The following is a 7,564-nucleotide window of genomic DNA, read 5'->3' as shown; positions in this document are numbered from 1 at the left end:
AAAACCTCTTTTTGAGCCTCATCTTCTGAATCTCAAAAAGAGATGATGGGTGTGGGAGGTGGAGGGGTATAAGGCGTCCTCCAGGGCCTTGGAGACCAGCTGGAAATCTCCAGGATCCTGGGAGCAGCACTGCCCTCACCTGAGATCTTGGGGAGTCAGCTCCACGTGTGATATTAAACTCTCTGCTCCCTAATCTGGTTTCCCTACCCACACAGTGGGCTGAGTTTATGAGGGGCCCGGAGAACTCCAAGCAGTGGAGGGAACATTCGGTTTGGTGTGGCATTCATGGTTCTAGAGTTTGTGGGCTGTCCTGAGCTTCTTGTCTCTATGTTCTTGCAGAACTCAGCATGACCTTGACACCGAGAGACCCTAGGTAGCATATGTTTATAGATTCAGAAGTTGTTCATTCAGTTCTTTTATTCATGCATTGCCATGCTGTTTAGTCAACTTTTTCTGGGTAAAAGATCACTTAAATTCCCCACCTAAAACCCTTCAGAAGTTTTTCATTGCACTTAGAATACCCTGTGTCTTCATTTTAAGTGTGGTTAGTAAGGCTGTGGATTACCTGACCCCTGCTCACCTGGGAGGAAGGTGGTATCTCAGCCTCGTCTCTAGGTCCTCCCTCCTTTGCCCTCTGAGCTCCAGCACACTGGCCTTCTCTGCATCTTTCACACTCCCCGGGGCTTTGCACTTGTGCTTCCTCCTGCCTGGAGTGCTCCCTGTATTGCTCCTTCTCAGCCTCCAGATCTGGTCTCAGAAGCCCTCCTGATCCTGGCCAAAGCCACCCTTCTGGCCCCAGCAGTCACCCCCATCGCCTCACACGGTCTCCACTAGCAAGTCAGCTGGGAACAGTTTATATATTTGTTTACCTGTTCCTTGTCTGCCTCTCCTACTAAACTGAGAATTCCACACGGTGGCAGTACCTTGTTTAGCTTATTACCCCATGTTCCCAATGTCTAGAACAACGTTTGCCACATAAGAGGTGCTCAGTATGTTTTGCCGTTGAATGTGGACATAGATCTAACGTGTTTTAAATGATAAAGTGACTGCCGTGCCATGCCATATGGAAGCTGGGAAGCTCCAGTCAAATCTGTCTGAAGGTAGGAATGAAGCCTGTGTGAGTGATTTGCTCCACATTTGTGAAGCTGTGTGCTTCTAAATGGGGTGTGTCCAAAGTGCACATGGGGCATGAGGACGTTTTCTGACTTGGTGGACAGAATAGGGAAGACCTGACTTCCATAGGGTGATTTTGTGTCACGCATGCACCCATGGGACTCTCTGAATCACATCATGTGTGCTCAGAGGAGACCTCTGCACCTGCCAGAGTAAAGATATCTCTTCACTGTGAAAAACAGCCGTGCAAGCAGCTTCTCACAATGTAGGAACAGACATGAACAGGGTTTCCAGTCCGCATCAGAACGCTCACCAGGGCTGGGGAAGAGGAGGGCCTCTTCAGAGCGAGAGGGCACAGAGCAGCGGCTGAGTGCAGGGCACACCTACGTCACAGCATCAGCAGCGAAAGGCCTGGAACTGGCTTTAAGGAAAGCCACTTGGGAGCGTACCTCATCATTCCCAGGAAGCACCCTGAGGTATACTTAGGGTGGGGGAGTGTGAGGGGCTCTGGCCTGATTCCAAGTCCTCAGCAGCCCTCTGAGTTGCTCCCCAGCACTCTAAGTCCCGGCTCTTCCCCCTAAGCACTGGCGGTGGGTCAGCTGAGGGCTGGTGGGAAAAGACTTCACTCCTGCCCTCAGAGAGGCGGTGGTTGGCCTGGGGACAGGATGGAACAGGAGCGTGCCAAGCAGCCGGTGAACAGGATTCAAATGCAGCTCTGCTTACATGTGGCCATTGACTCACCTGACACCCGCCGGTCATTGATGTGCCTCCCAGGGGCCGAGGTCACCATGCGAGGTGCTGGGAAACTGGGGGAACTTTATGGAGCTGCCGTCATGGAGCTGACATTCCCATGGGAAAGCAGACCCCAGTCACATAAATACACACTTCTGATCACAGCAGGTGGCAGCGAGTGCTAAGTATACAGGGTAACATTGTGGGGAAAATCAGGAGCGACCTACCGCAGCTGGGGTGGCAGGGAAGAACTCTGAGATGACTTGAAGCTGAGACCTTGAAGGATGAGAAGGAGCCAGCCATGGGGTGAGCTAGAGGGCGAACATTCCAGGCCAGGCACTAGCAGGTGCAGACTCTGGAGCAGGAACGAGCTTCTACTGGAGGACCAGTGGGTATTAAGAAAGCCTTCAGGCCAGGAGCGGTGGCTCACACCTATAATCCCAGTACTTTGGGAGGCTGAGGCGGGTGGATCACCTGAGGTCAGGAGTTCAAGACCAGCCTGGCCAACATAGTGAAAACCCGTCTCTACTAAAAACACAAAAATTAGCCAGGCGTGATAGTGGGCTCCTGTAATCTCAGCTGCTTGGGAGGCTGAGGCATGAGAATCACTTGAACCTGGGAGGTGGAGGTTGCAGTGAGCTGAGATCACGCCATTGCACTCCAGCCTGGGGACAGGCTGAGTGAGACTCCATCACAAAAAAAAAAAAAAAAAAAAAAAAAAATAGCTTTCAGGAGCAGGCTTTTTCAAGCAGAATGTAGACAACTTGAACAGACAATGCATAACCACATAACATGGACAAGAACTAGTGTCTACTGAGCACTTACCACGTGCCTAGCACTGTGCAGATGTTGCACACAGTGTCTCATTTCCTCCTCACACCAACTCCACAGGGTGTGTGCTGTTACACTCCTTATTGTGCCGAGGGCAATGGAAGCTCAGACAGGTGAAGTCAGCTGCCAGAGGCCATTGAGTGGTGGCATCGAGTTTTGAGCATAAGTCTGATTCAAGAGGCCAACTTCATAACCACTAGGCGATTCTGTCTCCCCGTATACAGGACAATACAAACTGCCACACACCTGCTCGATGGAATGGGATGGAGGAGGGTGATGTCAAAGAAAATTGCAGTGAGGACCTTGGGCTGTTGGAGGGATTGTGTAGAAAGCTATATGGACAAGCACACCAACAAAAGTCATCATTGCAGCCACATCCCACCCTCAGGAGTTTGCTCTCTCTGGAGGCGACATCCAGTAGAGCTAGCGGCCTTAGCTGTCCAGAGGTGGAGAGCAACGCCACCTGTTGGTTGAAAAGGGTATGGCCGCACAACTTCCACTGATCCGTCACCCATGAAGGGTTTATTTATTTATTTATTTATTTATTTATTTTTAATTTATTCATTATTATTATACTTTAAGTAGTAGGGTACATGTGCATAACGTGCAGGTTTGTTACATATGTATACTTGTGCCATGTTGGTGTGCTGCACCCATCAACTCGTCAGCACCCTTTAACTCGTCATTTACATCAGGTATAACTCCCAATGCAATTCCTCCCCCCCTCCCCCCTCCCCGTGATAGGCCCCGGTGTGTGATGCCATGAAGGGTTTATTAGAAGGGTTTATTACATCGGGTACAGGACCCACATCACTGGGCTGTATGTGTAAGATTGTGGGAAGAGGAGTGGGATGAGAGGTGAGGGGAATGCAGGAGAACTTGGAAGCACAGCTCTGCTGCGCAGAACCAAGAGGTATGAGTTGGAGCCTGGGCCGCCCATTTCTGTTCTTTCTCGTAGGTGCCTGGAGATTTGTGAAAATAAACTGAAGGAATGTGGAAGAAGTGAGGGATCTGGATTGACCTGCGAAGCTTAGAGAGGTTCCATCAAAGAGGCAAGACCTGAGCAAGCAAGGACTTGGAAAAGCAAAATGGTATTTCTGCACACCTGTGAAATGATGTACGTACAAGCTATTTGTTGCAGTGTTATTTGAAATGTAAAAGTTGGGAATGGCCCATGTGTCCATCAGTAGAGGGGTGGTAGAATAAAGTATGTTACATCCATATAAAGGAATGCTGTGTAACTGTAAAAAATGAGCAGGCTCTTTGTGTGTTAATAAGGAAACGTCTCCAAGGTGTATTGAAAAAGCAGCAACACAGTCAGTTTCTCTCCACGTCAATTCCAAAGAGGTGGCTTTTGCTGCTTGTTTTACAGGGGGAGAGGTCACAGTATAGTTGGTAAGGTCCCCTGATCTTCTGCCTATACCCTGCCACTGTCTCAGGCCTAGCCCAGTCTGTCCATATGAGCAGCTATGGCACTGCACTTGGGGTGCAGAGAATGGGGTTGGGACCATGCCTCAGTTTCCATGGAACTCAGCTTCCTGTCATGACATAGGGCATGATGGGTGGAGCCTCCTGGGCTATTGCCCCTGATCCCCAGCTCTCATAACTAGGCTGTGTTTGCCCATTTGTGAAATGAGAGGGTTGGGCAAGGTGACCTGCTGGAGGCCTTCCAGCATTTGGTCTCTACAGCCTTGGTGTTGAACAGTTTGGAAAGCTTATGACACTTCTCAGAGAATGGGGTCCAGTGATATTCTGGTGAGTGTGGCCTCCTCCTCTTTCTGTTATGGTAAGAATGACCTCCCTCTGAGCTTAGCTAGGGACAGTGTAGCTCCATGGAGACAGTATTAGACTGGGGAGGGAGGGGGCTCTAGGCTGTGACTTTGCCCCTTCGGGACCTCAGTGTCTTTATCTGAGTCACCAGGAGGTGGGTGGACAGGGCCCTCTCCAGCCTTACCTTTGTAAGAGGCAACCCTGGTTCTGTGGTGGCAGATGCAGAGGCCAGGTCCTCTAGCTCAACTGATCCCGGCCAGCCTCTCTCCCCTTGTCCTCCCAAATGAGTTTGCTAACACATCTCATGGGAATGAGCCGGAACTCTGTATCTGTGCGAGTGTCCTGCTGATTACTCAGTAAGCAGTTCATAAAGGGAGGATAGGAGATGCACTGGGGATGCGCTGCAATTGAAACTTTAACATTATCTCCAGGGAGTTAGTGTATAAATAAATAAAAATAACAGGCTGGAGAGAAGCCAGGTGTCATACATCTTTGAATTGACCTCTGTTTCTAGACCACACCATATTCTATTATGAATTAATATTTTTTAAGAGCCTGACAGAATCTCAGAGATCCTACGGCAAAATCTCATTAGTTTTGCAGGAGTTCAAATCATTTATTTATTTCATGTACACCAGAGATGTTGTGACATTTTGCTTTGGCATTTTGTCCACCTCAGCGGATGGGTGTGGCTGTTGTCTGAGGGCCATTGACGGGCTGGCTGTCTCCCAACCAGCGGGCCCAGCTGCTGGGGAGCTTCTAGAAGCTGATATGCAGCTATGATCCCAGATGGGACTTGGGCTAAACTTCCTCACCAGGCACAGCACTGAAAAGGAGTGAGGGAGGAGGAAGTGAAGGTGTCCCATGAACTTACAGGTAACGTCTTTATTTGGAGCGTTTCCAAGCCCTGCATTCACTCTGGAAATCATTTGCCACTTCCAGGGAGCTGTTTGAACAGCCACGAGGTGGAGCTCAATGCCTGCCTCCCAAGGGCTCCTCTTCATTCCTGGAAGCCTTTTCCAGAGGGGGAGGGTTGGGAGGTGGGTACAAAAGACTTGGAAAGAAAAGTGCCCAGAGGGCAGCTCACCACCCTCCCTGGCCCCTGTTCCTTGATGGGGATTGTAGAATCTCTGCCTTGAAGAGAAATCTCCTCTCCTTGACACTCAAATCAGACCCCTTCTGCTCTGCCAAATTAGCAGGGGTTTCCTTTTTTCCTTCCGTCCTTCTGTAAACTGAAGCTTGAAGTGGGTGCCTCATTCTCAGAACCGATCTGGGGCAGTGTCCAGCTCCCAAGTCTACAATTTCTCCTAGTGTGAGTTTCTCTTTGTGCTGAGATGGCTTTGGTATTTTCCTCAATGGATTGCTGCATTGCATGATTCCACGAGGCAGTTTTTTTTTTTTTTTTTTTTTTTTTGACAAATGGTGCTCCCTGAAGTCATGTAAATATGGCAGTTAGTTATTGTATCCTGCCGAATGGAGAACTCTGTACTTAGCAGATACTCTAAATATGTAAAGAAAGAAAATTATTGCTATTAAAAATGACCTGCTTCCTATTAAAAAAGCAGTGTAAGCACAGGAATAAAAATCAGACATATGGAAAGAAGTATAATTAAAAGAAAGTCAGGCCAAGTGCAGTGGCTCATGCCTGTAATCCCAGCACTTTGGGAGGCCAAGGTGGGAGGATTGCTTGAGCCCAGGAATTCCAGAAAAGAAAGAAAGTCTCCCTCTGCTGACTTCAGCTCTTTTCCCTGGAGGCAACCAGTTACTCAGGGGCTCCTCCAGAAATATATATGCTGGAATGTGCATAGAACTGTGGGTGCTTTTAAAATTTTTAATTTATTTATTTTGAGACAGAGTCTCACTTTGTCACCCAGGCTGGAGTGCAACGGCGCGATCTCGGCTCACTGCAACCACTGCCTCCTGGGTTCAAGCAATTCTCCTGCCTCAGCCTCCTGAGTAGCTGGATTACAGGTGCCCATCACCACACCCAGATAATTGTTATATTTTTAGTAGAGGTTTCACTATGTTGGCCAGGCTGGTTTCAAACTCATGACCTCAGTTGATCCACCTGTCTCAGCCTCCCAAAGTGCTGGGATTACAGGCATGAGCCACTGCACCTGGCCTTATTAACATTCTACTTTAGCATGGCATATTTGTTACAATTAATGAATCAATACTGAGAAATTATTATTATTATTATTGTTGTTGTTATTGTTATTTTTTTTGAGGTGGAGACTCGCTCTGTCACCCAGGTTGGAGTGCAGTTGTGTGATCTTGGCTTACTGCAACCCCTGCCTCCTGGGTTCAAGCGATTCTCGTGCCTCAACCTCCCACATAGCTGAGATTACAGGCACCTGCCACCATGCCTAGCTAATTTTTGTATTTTTAGTAAAGACAGGGTTTCTCCATGTTGGTCAGGCTGGTCTCAAACTCCTGACCTCAGGTGATCTGCCCACCTCGGCCTCCCAAAGTGCTGGGATTACAGGTGTGAGCCACCGTGCCCAGCTACGACATTATTATTAACCAAACTCCATGGTTATTCCCATTTCTTCAGTTGTCACTAATGTCACTTTTCTGTTCCAGGATCCCATCCTGGAACCACATTGTGTTTAGTCATCATGTCTCCTCAGGCTCCTCTTGGCTGTCGAAGTTTCTGACTTTCTCTGTTTTTGATGACTGTGACAGTTTTGAGAAGTACTGGTCAGGTATTTGTAGGATGCTATAAATGGGCATTTGAAATGATAATACGTTGTGTCAAACTATCCTACAGAATGCCTAGACCAACACTACCTTTAGATCTCAGGATTCCCTAGCTGGGTTTTTTGTGTGCAATCAGTAGGTGACTGGAATAATAAAGAATAGAGCCTGGAGTTCCATTTTATCTGGGGAAATTGGTCAGAGGACATTTATTTGGGAGCAGCCCATCTGGGTGGGTCAACTGAAAGCTTCTTGAAGAGAAGGAGGAACATTTCCTACCTCAACATCAGTCTGACCTACAGACTCATGGTTCTTCTCATTAGCTGAGCCCATGCTTTGGAGAAGAGTAGGGGTGCAGGATGTTGGGGCAAAGAGAATTCATCTGGAGCCTGGCAGCTTTGGCTTGACTCCTCACTTTGGC

The sequence above is a fragment of the Mandrillus leucophaeus genome, unplaced genomic scaffold (assembly GCF_000951045.1).
Source record: "Mandrillus leucophaeus isolate KB7577 unplaced genomic scaffold, Mleu.le_1.0 Scaffold88, whole genome shotgun sequence".
Lineage (NCBI taxonomy): Eukaryota > Metazoa > Chordata > Mammalia > Primates > Cercopithecidae > Mandrillus > Mandrillus leucophaeus.
The sequence above is the reverse complement of the archived record's forward strand: the minus strand, read 5'-3'. Positions refer to the sequence as shown.